This window comes from Papio anubis, chromosome 12 (assembly GCF_008728515.1).
Source record: "Papio anubis isolate 15944 chromosome 12, Panubis1.0, whole genome shotgun sequence".
NCBI lineage: Eukaryota > Metazoa > Chordata > Mammalia > Primates > Cercopithecidae > Papio > Papio anubis.
The window spans coordinates 81,179,828-81,194,093 of record NC_044987.1 but is presented as its reverse complement, the minus strand read 5'-3'; the positions used below and the strand labels follow the sequence as shown (position 1 = coordinate 81,194,093).

General features: G+C 39.0%; 1 long non-coding RNA gene across 1 annotated transcript; it reads left to right on the top strand.

Annotated features, from left to right (window-relative positions):
- Nucleotides 1–291: 291 nt before the first annotated feature.
- On the top strand, nucleotides 292–14,020 carry LOC116269753. Its single transcript, XR_004177502.1, has 3 exons — nucleotides 292–596; nucleotides 11,654–11,757; nucleotides 13,992–14,020. It is a non-coding gene; the product is annotated as an uncharacterized LOC116269753 (long non-coding RNA).
- Nucleotides 14,021–14,266: the final 246 nt, after the last annotated feature.

Below are 14,266 nucleotides of genomic sequence, written 5' to 3'. Positions count from 1 at the left end.
ATTTTTTGTTTCAGCAAACTTACTTTATTTTTTATTATTATTATTTTTTGAGACAGAGTCTCACTCTGTTGCCCAGGCTGGAGTGCAGTGGTGCGATCTTGGCTCACTGCAGGCTCCACCTCCCATGTTCAAGCGATTCTCCTGCCTCAGCCTCCCAAGTTGCTGGGATTATAGGTGCCCACTGCCATGCCTGGCTAATTTTTTTGTATGTTTAGTAGAAACGGGGTTTCATTTCACCATGTTGACCAGGCTTGTCTTGAACTCCTAACCTCAGGTGATCCACCTGCCTCATCCTCCCAAAGTGCTGGGATTACAGGCATGAACCACTATGCCTGGCCCAGTTCAGCAAACTTTTAAAAAGACAAAAGTGAACTTCAAGATGTAGTTTCTTTCCATTGATGCAGATGTCATATAAATATAAGATGGAATAATTCTGTATATATGATACATATTCTGACTTTTTTCAGCTAATATATTGTGAATGTTTTATAATTCAATAGTCACTAATGTTAAATTTTTAACTTCAGTTTCCTAAATGCAATTGGGAAATCATGAACATTTTGGCATTTTGTTCTGAACTCTGGATATGATTTTAGGTAAGTCCATGTACGTTTTAGAAGAGGAGAATGCCTATAATGTTTATCCTATTTTTACAATGGTCTGTGACTCTCAAATTTCTGAGAATCATAATGTACAGTGACAGTGACCATTAAAATAACTGAATAGCATTTCAGTTATTGATATACGGCAATTTATTTAACCATTTCTGTATACAGGAGCTAGATTGATTCTAACTTTTACTCTTATGACTAATGTCATGAGTAACTATTTTTTAGCTAGGTATTTGAACGAATCCTTCTTAAAACTAATTTCTATGATTGAAATTGCCTACAGAAAGCATATGCACATTTTAAGGCTTTTGGCATGTATTGCTAAATTATCCTCTAGAATGGGTGTATTAGCTCTGTTACCAGAAAATCCTATAAGTTAGCTAATTTTATAGACTAAAAATGGTCTGCGGTGTCTGTGGTCATAAACTAGTGAAAAAAACTGGCCATGATAATTAAACATATTGAGTTATGTTTCTCTCTTGCTACAGATATATGATAGATATATGATGCATAAACTTCTGTAGTTGCACTTCTGCACCCTTTATAATTCAGTAAAGTCGAAATTCCAATTGCAAAAAAAAGGCTCCTCTTTATCAATGGCAGCCAGCCACACTCATTCCATTGCTTACCTGCTGTGGATCCATGCAGAGTGGTCTGGCTTCATCATCCTTAGAATTTTCCATGACATACCTCGTGAGGCAGCCATCTCTCAGCTACACTACAAAATACACGCATTTACAACTTTGGTAGACATCCCCTGGCTTCTGCCTGCTGCTGGAATACAAACACTTCTATACTGTCTCAGATCCTCTGCTGTGACAGAAACGTTGTCAGATAAATCGAAAGTCCAGATTGGGATTTGGCTACCTGCCTGTGTGATATGTTGATATCAATGGGAAACATATGTAAGCCTCCAAAACTTTTTTTTTTTTTCTTGGTCCAAGATACAAAATCTTTTCCCATGCAATACTCATCTTGAAGAACTGTAAGGAACCAAGTTTATGATTTATAGTTATTCATATTTGAAGTGATTTGTGGTTTTCTTTCTGTGTGGAGCTGGACACAAAATGAAGCCTTCCGATGACACTGCACATTGCAGTTTCTGGACTTGAATATTTTCAGTTTATGGGTTTTCATTTCTGCATTTGAGTGCATCGGTATTATTGTTGAGAAAGTTTTGAAAATAGATTTTACTTTTTATCTCTTTCTCTTTTACTCTCACACTTCCAACTACTTTCTGGCATTCTCAGGCATTCCATCTTATGTGACTTGGAATAACAGAAATGGCATTTTTTTGGTAACGCTGAATGATATCCCCATTCAATAAATGCTACTTGGATAACTGGCTAGACATATGCAGAAGATTCAAAATAGACCCCTTTCACTTACACAAAAATCAACTCAAAATGAATTAAAGACTTAACTGTAAAACCTAAAACTATAAAGACTAGAAAAAAAATTGTAGCAAATACCACTCTGAACACTGGCCCAGGCAAAGGCTTCATGACCAAACTCTGAAAGCAATTGCAACAAAAACAAAAATCGACAAATGGGACCTAGTTAAACTAAAGAGTTCTGCCTAATAAAAGAAACTATCAACAGAGTAAACAGACAACCTGTAGAATTGAAGACAATGTTTGTAAACTATGAATTCAACAAAGGTCTAATATCCAGAATCTATAAGGAATTCAAACAAATCAACAAGAAAAATAATTTTAAAAACGGGCAAAGGACATGAACAGACATTTCTCGAAAGAAGACATATATGTAGCCAACAAACGTATGAAAAAATGCTCAATATCATTGATCATCAGAGACATGTGAATCAAAATCATAACAAGATACTATCCCATACCAGTCAGAATGGCTATTGTTAAAAAGTCAAAAAATAACAGATTCTGGTGAGATTGTGGATAAAAGTTATACCCCTATCCATTACACTGCTGGTGGGAATGTAAGTTAGTTCAGCAACTGTAAAAGGCAGTGTGGCTATTCCTCAAAGAACTTAAAAAAGACTCACCATTCAACCGAACAATTCTATTATTGGGTATATACCCAAAAGAATATAAATCATTTTGCCATAAAGACACATGCATGTGTATGTACATCACAGTACCATTCACACTAGCAAAGACATGGAATTAACATAGCTGCCCATTGATGTCAGACTGGAGAAAGAAAAGTTGGTACATGTTTACCATACAATACTATGCGCTATAAAAAAAATGAGATAATGACTTTTTCAACAATATGGATGGAGCTGGAGGCCATAATCCTAAGTGAATTAATGCAATAACAGAGAACCAAATACCTTGTGTTCTCTCTTATAAGTGGAAGCAAAACATTGAATACACATGGACACAAAGAAGGGAACAATAGACACAGATCTATTTGAAGGTGGAGGATTTGGTGAGGGTGAGAATTGAAAAGACTGCTTATTAGGTATTATGCTGATTACATGGGTGACACCAAATTCCCGTGACACTCAATTTACCCATGTGACCAATCTGCACATGTACCCCTTAAACCTATAATAAAAATTAGAAAGAAAAAATTAAAAAATTAGAGACATATTTTATAGTATTTCAATGGAATAAGCTGGATTACAACAAATACATCTATACTATAAGATAAAGAATCTCTATTTTCCTGTCTTGAAAGACAAATAAAACACTGTGAACATCTGACATCTGAATCCAAAAGTTGGGAATGTAAAGCAAAGTTTAAATTTCTATTGTTTAGGACTAAATATGAAATAAAATTGCTTAAAAACCTCCTGCATTAGAACATTCAAATGTTTATTCATAGTATTTTCATTCTTATTCTGGCCCATACATTGCTGGATGAAGCCAGTTTATTCTAAAAATTGATACAAATTTCATTTTGTGTCTCTTTTAAAGACATTTGTGAAATTTAATTAAATCAGTTGAAGAAAAGTAAAGACTTCCAAAGACTCAACTGTCAATACAGCATTGTGTTTGAGTGCACAGCCTCTGGAATGGTGCAGAACTGGATTTAAACCTCAATTCTGCCAAAACCTACCTCGTATCTACATTATGTTAGTTACGTTATCTTTCTGAGTCTATTTCTTGATATATTAAAAAGGGCATATCAACATGAACCTTATAAATTGTTATAAAAATTGAATGAGATAATTTAGTGTTTAAAATGATCCCTGGTACATAAATGGCTCTCCTTAGGTGGAAATCAACATCCTGGCATACAGTAGGTGCTCAGTGAAGACTTGTTCAATAATAGAATAGAATATCTTTCTAAAGAATGCAGGATTAAGAATAAATTTTCAAGTTTGTGTTTAAACATTGTGCAGAATATGAGAAAAAGGTATCAAGAGGACATTTTTTCCTGCTTAGTGCTGTCCATTGCTGCAGTCTCATGCATTGAGCACTTGGAAATTCCTGAAAGATTTTTCATGCACTATTGCTAATCTTTTGTTAGTTTCCTACTTCATGTGGTAGGAAGGACTCTGCAATAACCTGAGATCACATAACAACTTGGCTGCTGCTGCCTCATATTTTAATTGCTTTCATCTTGCATCTCTGTATTTGAAGAAAATCAATATAAAAATCTATTGAAATTTACATTCATTTGTATTTTTAGAAATTTTAAAATACTTCACCCACATTGTCTCATATAATACCAGTAATGGCCTTGTAAAGTCTGAAATTCATAGATAAAGAATTTGAGCATAAAGTTGTGACATGGTTGAATGTCTATAGGAATAAGCAAAGCCTGTCTCCTAACTCTTGATTCCCTGCCTGTCACCTCCAGTTTAGCCATGACACTCCTCATACTTACCCATAAAGCAATAGTTATTTCTGGTGTGTTTCCCTGGAGGGCTTCCTCTGCACAGTAGTCAAATGTCCAATCATAATAATTCCTTTTCAGATTAAAGCTCTGATCTCCCTGGGAGATCAAAGGGTAGATGTCCTCTAGAGAACCAGCTTTAAACCTTTAATTTTCCTTGTGATGTTAATATGAATGAAGAGTCTTAGGGAAAATTGCAGGTGAAACAAATACATGCGCATGAGAAGCCAGGGCTTGGAAGGCTTGAAATTCAGCTGCTGTATCAATTAGAAATTTGGCCCAGAGTCATAATTCCCCCTTCTTTGTGCACATTTTCACAAAACTCTATGTAAGTTAAAGGCTAAAAAGATATGTTAATGTTTAATGCTTTTCAATTTTGGACCAAACTGTTAACCCCTGCTGTCAGGTTCCAACCCAAGCCGGGGTCCAAGGGGAGGAGGTGGACAGGTGGCGGGTAGCTGAAAGAACACTTGAGGGACCCATAGGTAGATGAGATATGGCTTTACTCTCTCTCTCTCTCTATCAGCTTTTGTCTCAGCCACCATCTCTAGCCGCATCCCCGCTCAGTGCTGGCTCCACAGCTCCTGCCACCCCCACACCTGCAGCTGCACTCCCTGGTGTGCTTGCCTGGCTCCCCATTGTCCACTTGCAAGGCGGTCAGGAGCTCTGTCTCTCAGAATCAGCAGTGCAGTTCAGTTATGTTACTTACAGACAATAGTGACTTAGAGCCAGGTGATGAGCCCACCCATAACATGGTTATATAACTGTGGTTATATAATGCATGAGATTGTGTGCCTGCACTCCAATCCTGCTGTGTCATCTTGCACCAGATATTTACCTCAACCTATTCTTGACTGAAGTACAGGTATTTTCCTTACACTCCACCCACTAGGCCAAGGGAGTTCCTCTAGTAGGGAGACGCACCCACAGGGCAGAACCCCCAGGCCAGTCCCCTAAGGAATGGTCAATCATGGAGGCCATGTATTAAATACCCAAGGAGTGACTTGTAAATCATACTGTAGACTCTCCCATCAGGGGACTACAATAGCCAGCCATCTGCAGTGGGGGGCTTGGAAGGTCCATGGCCAAAGCCAGGTTTTTGTTCCCCTTCCTTTAGGGGTGTTGAGGCAGACCACAACAGATTCCATTCATCCCCGTAACTGGTTGGAGGAGGTCATCCTTCCTCCCTTAGGTCTTGCCACATGTCTTGGCCCCAAACGGGCCAGTGACCAACTAGTCAATTCTGTATCTTCCAGGCAGTTAACCACAAGGTTAAGCCTCAATAAACTGCCCAACTATTGGTGCAGATTACCATAGGTGTCACCTCCTTGGTGATCACCATCCACACTGCTCTGAGTTCAGCCCATTGGCTACTTCGTCCACACCCAGTATCAAACCATATGCTATCAGTATAAAGCTGGACCACAACAGTGGTCAAGGTAGAAGTAGCACCCTGGATGGACCCATCCATATATCATGCCCCATCATGGATGCGGGTGTGGGGGGAGGCCCTGTTTAAACAGTTATGACTCAGGATCTAAGGGTGCCTCAGGCTGACCCATGGCCTTATCTTGAATCAGGACTACAGGTCCCAAGACTTCTCATAATTCTATTAAGAGGCTCATACTCAGAGTATTCCTCCGTTCTAAGTAGGCACCCCACTTTGCTAAAGTGGATGACTGTGCCATCCCATTCCTGGGGGTTGTTACCCATGAACATATCCACCTCCCTATTGGGTAAGTTGTCTACATAATGACCATAGTCTGTCCCATTACACTCTCATGAGCCTGAAGGGCAGCATATGAAGCTGCTAACTGCTTTTCTGTTAATGCGTACTGGAGCTCAGCTCCCTTTCAAAGTTGGGATTAAAAGCCTACGTTCTGTTCTAAAGTGCTCCATGTGCTGCTATGGGCCCCATCCAAACCCATCTGTTGTCACATGCACATCAAGCTCAAATGGGTGCTCCTGGTCAATGATTTGTAGGGTCTGTGCTTGCTTAATAGCCCACTTGGATACCAAAAATGTTGTCTCAGCTTCATTGTCTGAAACCCAAGTAGCCCCCTTTTCTGTCAACCGATACAATGGTTTTATCATTTGAGCCAAATGGGGCACAAACACCCAGCAATACCCCAGGAGGCCCACAAAGGTCTGCAGTTGCACAACTGTGGTGGGCCAGGGATATGACTCTTAAAAATTTGGCAGGCAATCCTGGTTCTTGGACCCTGGATTTATGGGTTGTCCAACCACATGTGTTAAAATCTTGTCACAAGAGGGGTGTCGCTGCTTCTAACTCTGAAAGAGAATCAAACATTAACATAATATCATCAACATAATGGAACAGGTGGACCCCCTTTGGACATTACCAGGTGGCTAAATCTGTGACAACGAGACCGTGACACATGGTGGGGCTATGCACATAGCCCTGCGGCAACATTGTAAAAGTCCATTGTCGCCCTTCTCATGTGAATGCAAACTGTTCCTTGCTCTCTAGAGCAATGTCAGTTGAGAAGAATGCATGAGTCAGGTCCACCACATAGTGGTACTGTCCCTATTACATTGTCAAGTAATCCATCAAATCCATGATAGATGGCATAGCTGCCAAGCCATGTAAAATATCCGCTCCCAAAATGTAATTCAGGTATAGGAGAGACAAACACAGTGTATAAGTGGGGAGCCAAGCAGTTGATGCCAGCGTGCGAAGATACAGGTTACACTCAATGACCAGCCTTCATAGCCATGTATATATGTAGCCTTGCCTGGAAACTTATCCCAGTTCCCATAGACAAGGCTATAATCTGCACCAGTATCTGCCAGTGCCAGCACCCACTGTACCTTGGTAGGGGACCAGTGGATTGCCAATTTCATATGTGGCCTCTGGTCATCCAATGTCCCACCAAGCTGGGCACCTCAGCCAATTCCCTAATCAAACACAAAAGGCTGTATTCCTCCACTCATCTGCAAGTAATACATGAGCTGGAGCATCCAGGCAGGACTGATTGAGCAGCATCATCCTGCACCATCGTGGGCATTTACTGGAAATGCTGCTCCAGGGACCATCACCTCCACAAAGTTAACAGCACTTCCCAGGTGGGTAGGGATTTCCCTGAATGCTGTCAACATTGTTTGCCTAACTCATGCAACTCAGCGGGGGTGTAGGCACCATAAGAAGTGTGCTCCACCACAGTAGTGGGTTCCTGGGCCCACCCTTGGGTCTCAAGTAGCTGTTCATGCTCTATTTTCTGGTGGACCAAGGAGCAAGCCCACAGAGGGAGTTTTTCCTCCTTGGTATCAGACTAAGTGGGAGTTTCCTACTTGCACTGCATCCTGCAGGGACTGAGCATGCACTTCCCTTAGCACAGCAAAAATGCCTACCTAACTTTGCCAGCAAAGACTCACTCTTTCTTGGTGCAGTGTGCTTCCAGGTGCTTCAGTGCCTTCTCCGTGCTCATGGGGGACTCATCCACCACCAGTCATGTTTCCACCGGAGCCCATCCAAGGAGCATGGCCACATAGTCAACCCGGGATTATTGGAGACCGAGGGCTCACTCACCTTAGAACGCTGCCAAGTATGCCAAATGTCAGGTTCCCACCCAAGCTGGAATCCAAGGGGAGCTGGTGGATGGGTGGCAGGTAGTTCAAAGAACACTCAAGTGACTGTAGGTAGATGGGATATGGCTTTCTTCTTTCTCTCTCCATAAGCCTTTTTCTCGACTTCCTGCTCTGACTGCAGCCCCTCAGCACCGGCTCTGCACCTCCTGCCACCCCCATGCCTACAACTAAACTCCTTGGTGCACTCGCCTCTTCCTGTCTCCCCTCTGTCCACCTGCAAGGTGGCCAGTGGCTCTCTCTCTTTAAGTCAACAGCGCAATTCAGTTATGTTACTCACAGACAATAGTGGCTCAGAGCCAGGTGATGAGCCCACCCATAACATGGTTACATGACTGTGGTTATGTAATGTATGGGAGTCTGCGCCTGCACTCCAGTGCTGCTGTGTCATGCTGCACCAGATGTTTACCTCAGCCTATTCTTGACTGAAGCACAGCCATTCTCCTTACACCTGTTTTTTTCCCTTATTTAATGTTCACAACACATTCACAAGGTAGTATCGTCTTAAGGGAGCAGAGAGAAAAGAGGGTTAACTAACTTGCCCAAAGTCATATGCTTTTTAAATATTGGAGTCAGGATTAGAATCTAGATTGGTCTAAATATGAAACTCATGATTTGTCTAACAATATTAAATTGCTATTGTGTTCTTCCTGGACCTTCTTAGAATCTGAAAAAAAAAAAAATAGAATATTGATCACTATAAGAGCTCTTTGCCATGAATCTTAGCAGTGTTACTTGACTAATATTAAGTCAAACTTTGGACTATCCCTTTCTTGCCTCCAAAATGAATAAATAATGCCTCTTCTCTACCCCCATAATGTATGCAGAGATGGAAGTGAAGATGTACAAAGTCTCGCTCTTCTGCTATTATTTAACTCTCATTGTCAATCATCTTCAAAGCGTGGTTCTTCGTATTAAAATATCAAAAATATTCATATTCTAAAATTTAAATTTGGAGAAACAGTTTCTCAATCCATGTTATACTGTGTGACCACTTCAAAACAGATTTTCTAGCAAAACTAACCAAAAATCAAACTAACAACTAAATAAAAACCCATGGAAAGCACAAACATTTCCCAAAGGTTAGATATTTAAAACCTTTGAAGGCACCTCCTTGTTGAGAGAACAGAGCACTGATTCCTAGTTCTCTGCTATGTAACCTAAACTCCCTTTCTTAGCTAATTCTCTGTTCACTCAAATCCAGCAAAGAACAAATACTTTATTTTTAATACTTTATATATGTTCTTCATCAGCTTTGTGAGTTTTTTTTTCTCTCTTGCTTAGAATGTCCTTCTTCCATAAAAACATTGACCCTTCCTCTATAAAGACAAATCCAGCTCATCTTTACCAGGAAGTAAGACCCACCTGCATCATATAGCTTAATGCTGAAGATTGAAAGCTGAGAATACCTGTGTCAACAAGGCTTAACTATTCCAAGAAAATTTTAAGCCAATAAACAACTTTGCTGATTGTTTCATGATATTCCTGCATATCAATGTATCTGAATAAGTAGTTTGCTCATCTGGGCAAATGTTTCTCATAGGATAATGGTTACTCAGCTGGGCAAAAAAAGTTGCTTCTCAAACAGTTTACTTATTAAGATTTGCTTCACTGTGCTGTGTGCACCAATACTGAACAATTATATTGATTTATTTTTCCATTCAAATTTGGTACCTACCCTAAAAGACTTGATTTAAATTACTGGAGGTTAGATCCCAAAGTTTATAAATATCTTTGGCTGATCTCTCCTGGTAAGAGACCACTAGGTCTCTGCCAAAGTGCTGCATATTACTTTACTGGGTTTCATGCTGCTTTCTTTATTGAAGACTGTTATCATGCTGGGATTTTTTTGTTTATTTTTGGTTTTGTTTTTGTCTATAGTCAACAATGTTGTATTTTATTATTCAGATTTTTTTCAGAGGCAAGCAATAGAAACCCCAACTGAAAATTACTTAAAACAAAAAAGGGGCTTTTTTTTTTTCTCATGTGACTGAATGACCACAGAAAAACATAGAGTCAGGGTTTCTAGAGGGTTATAAATGTTGTTACCAGAATTCATCTCTGATCTCCCAAATCTTATCTCCAGATGGTTTCTTCTCAGGTAAGAATGCTTATTGTAGAACACGTTTGCATTTGGTTCCAGACTGAAATCCTCCCTAAGTCTGAGTTCCAGAAGCAGACTTTGAGAAAAATATTCAAGTCCAAGTACTTTACTTGAGAGGTACAGGAAATCCCAGTGGAATGTAAGATAGGGAAAAAAATTTTTTAAGAAGTCAATAATGTGCATTATTAAATCAACCATCAATGTGGGCAACTAAAGCTTGACTTTATAGGGTGATTTGTTGCAACAGATACCCCAAATTTGTACCACCTTAAACCAGGAAGATTGAATACTTGTACTCCAACTACCATTGGTTATTTGTAGCAAGCATATTCAGACTGATGTACCTGAGGTTAGAGCAGACATATATTACTTTAGAGAAAGTCTTTCAGAGGCAACCATACGCAAACATCTGTAACTGGAAGTTGCCAGACATGCAGTAAAATCAGAAGGCCCAGAGAATATTGACAAGGTACCTTAAATAACTACTATATACATACCCCAAGTCTTCTGCATGTACAATAGTAAAATTATTTTTCTTAGGACTAGCTTAAGTCATTTGACTGCAAGAATTATCACTGCAAAAACTAGGAAGAGAGTGATATTGGTAATAAATGTCAGAGTAACAACCTGCAAACATCTTATCCTTCATAAATCCATGAGAACACTGGCAGAAATTTTCAGTCTTTTTCAGAACTCTGATGATTAACCAAAAGTTTGCAGATATCTAGGGAGTGTTTATTCAAGGAAAATTCTCAATGTCGATAAAAACAGTGAGATTTGGAGGGTTTTAACTACCCCTATTTTAATTCTTCTCATCTGAGCTCCACAGCAACATAGAAAACCACCCACTTACAATCATGGAGAAACCCAGCATCCTGGAAGCCACTGGAGAGAAAAGGATGAGGTTAAATCTACTTCAAGACCCTCCAGATAGTTTTTATTATTTTACATGTTAAACACAAAAGTAAACATTGGGTTAGCACATAACACAGTGATTCCATTCATAGTATGTACACCAGATAATTGAAATTATATATTACTACAAAAACTTGTACATGAATGTTTCCACCTTTGGGGCCCAAAGGTAGAAACAACTCAAAAGTCTGCCAAATGGTAAGTAGATGAACAAAATGTGTTACATTATTTAGCCATAAAAAATAAATGAAGTACTGACAAATATTACAATATGGATAAACGCTGGAAAAAGTATACCAAGTAAAAAAAGATAGACATAAAAGGGTGCCTATTGTATGATTCCATTTATATGAAATGTGCAGACAGGAAAATACAAAGAGAAGAAAAGTTGATTAGTGATTGCCAAAGGCTGATGGTGATTAGGAATGAGGAATGACTGATAATAGGTACAAAGTTTCTTTTTCAGGCAATAACATTGTTCTGAAAATTAGATATTGATGATAGTTGCACAACTATGTATCTAGGCTGAAGACTAATGAACTATGTACTTCAAAAGTTTTATGCTATTTGTATTATATATTCATTTTTACAGGAAAAATATCCGGTTTTGTCTGGCCTGGGTTAAATACTCACTCCTGTGGAATGAGAGAGGTTTCAACATACGCTGAAACTCAGTGGTTACAAAGGAAATTAAAGGTGATGTTAGCAGAAAGAGGAGTGGGTGCCACCCTAGCAAAAGTAACTTTCCTTGACACACCATTTTCCATAAATGAAACCTATTTTTCAAACTGTAAGAAAGTTCTCTCCTATTCTCAGTTCCATATTTAGTGCTTTATTTGTACACCCATTGATATAGTTTGGCTCTGTGTCCTCACAAAAATCTCACTTGAATGGTAATAATCTCCACATGTCAAGGAGGGGGACTAGGTGGAGATAATTGAATCATAGGGACAGTTTTCCCCATGATGTTCTTGTAATAATGAGTGAGTTCTCACAAGAGTTAGTGGTTTTATAAGGGGTTTCCCCCTTCACTCTGCCCTCATTCTCTCCCCTGTTGCCCGTGCAGTTGTGCCTTCCATCATGATTGTAGGTTTCCTGGGGCCTCCCCAGCCATGTGGAACTCTGAGTCAATTAAATCTCTTTCCTTTATAAATTACCCAATCTGGGGTATTTCTTCATAGCTTCATGAGAACACACTAGTACACCCATCAAACTCTCTTTACCCTATGCCTTTTATTTATGGTTGTCTATATGTGTGTTTTTTCTCCTTTTTATGCAATGGATAAAAATCTTATTTTATAAAATTATGCAAAGAAAATAAAGGTTTTTCTGCATGTGTGATACAGTTTAATTTATGGCAAAATTATTTATTTCATATAAGGTGAGAGAAATGATTTTACCTCAGGGCAATATCTAGATTCTGGATGCAGGGCAGGGCTGACATATCATGCAAAAGTGTTTAGACGATAGAAACCACCAGTCTTTGATGTCCTTACCACATTGACACCTGTTAAGATCTGTGGTAGTCTAAGTTTTTTTGTATTCTTGGGTATTGGCTTATACCTGTTCTTACTGACATTCTTTTGTGTCTGACGAATTATTTCAAGGCTCCTTCAGAGGCTCTCTCTGTCATTTCTGGGTGTGTATCATAAATGCTTTTTTTTGTTGTTGTTGTTGTTTTGCTACTCCTATGCCTTCTTGAAGGTTGTGACACTCTGAGTCTTTCTAAGGCTTCCTCAGCCTAAGCCATTCACATTTATTTTCATTTATACTCAAGTCTTTAAGAGATCTCTATGTCACTGTTGCCAATTCTATTGGCAGTAAAATTGAGAGGAAGTTCGTTATAGGTGAAAATTTTAGTGGATGAATGAAGTGAGGACCCTGTATTACATATCAAAAATATTTTTCAGAGATTCTTTTATTTTCCTATGTTCTAGGTGAAGTTGCTGGATAATTGATAAGCCACTGTAGTCACCTAGCACTGGTAAATACAGAGAACACAGGTTGTATATTACCTGAGTACCTTTGACAATAGGCTCACTTTCTGAGATGCGATCACAGCTCACTACAGCCTTGATCTCCCGGGCTCACATGATTAAACTCCTGAGTAGCTGGGACCACAGATGTGCTCCACCATGCCAAGCTATGCTTTTTTGTTAGTTTTAGAGCTGGGGTTTTCACTATATTACCCAGGCTGGTCTCAAACTCCTAGGCTCAAGTGATTCTTCTGCCTTGGCCTCCGAAAGTGTTAGAATTTATAGTCATGAGCCACAGCATCCACCCCTAAACCTCTTTTTAATTGATTGTCGAGTGTGAATAATAATGATAGTTTCATCTTGTAGTTATTGTAAAGATTATAAATTACATGTTATTTATAAATTAGCACATTATATGTGTATGTGTGTGTGTGTATATATATACACACACACATATATATATAGAGAGAGTAAGGCTTCAATGAATAGTAGTTATTATTTGAGTGAATTGGAGGATTTATTAAGAAGCATATTAGTGCTTTCTTTTCTTGATGTATGTTTGCTTTGTTTGCTTTGTTTTATTGGGTTTCAGCATCAGTATATAATTATCTTCATATATCCCCATCTAATCATTCAAAGAGAAGCTAGGCTATTTTTATAACATGTGACTGAAGTAACAAGGGTAAAACAATAGAGCTTTAAAGCTGAAAAGCGTTATTTTGGAGACTGATATTGTTTGGCTGTGTCTCCACCCAAATCTCAACTTGAATTGTATCTCCCAGAATTCCCACATGTTCAGGGAGGGACCCAGAGATAAGTAATTGAACCAAGGGGGCTTTTCTTTCCTGTGCTATTCTCATAATAGTAAATAAGTCTCATGAGATCTGACAGGTTTATCAGGGGTTTCCACTTATGCTTCTTCCTCATTTTCTCTTGCTGCTACCATGTAAGAAGAGCTTTTCACCTCTTGCCATGATTCTGAGGCCTCCCCAGCCATGTGGAACTGCAAGTCCAGTTAAACCTTGTTTTGTTTCCAGTTTCAGGTATGTTTTTATCAGCAGTGTGAAAACAAACTAATACAGTAAATTGTTACCAGGAGTGGGATGTTGCTGAAAAGATACCCAAAAATGTGGAAGCAACTTTGGAAATGAGTAACAGGCAGAGATTGGAACAGTTTGAAGGGCTCAGATGAATACAGGAAAATGTGGGAAAATTTGGAACTTTCTAGA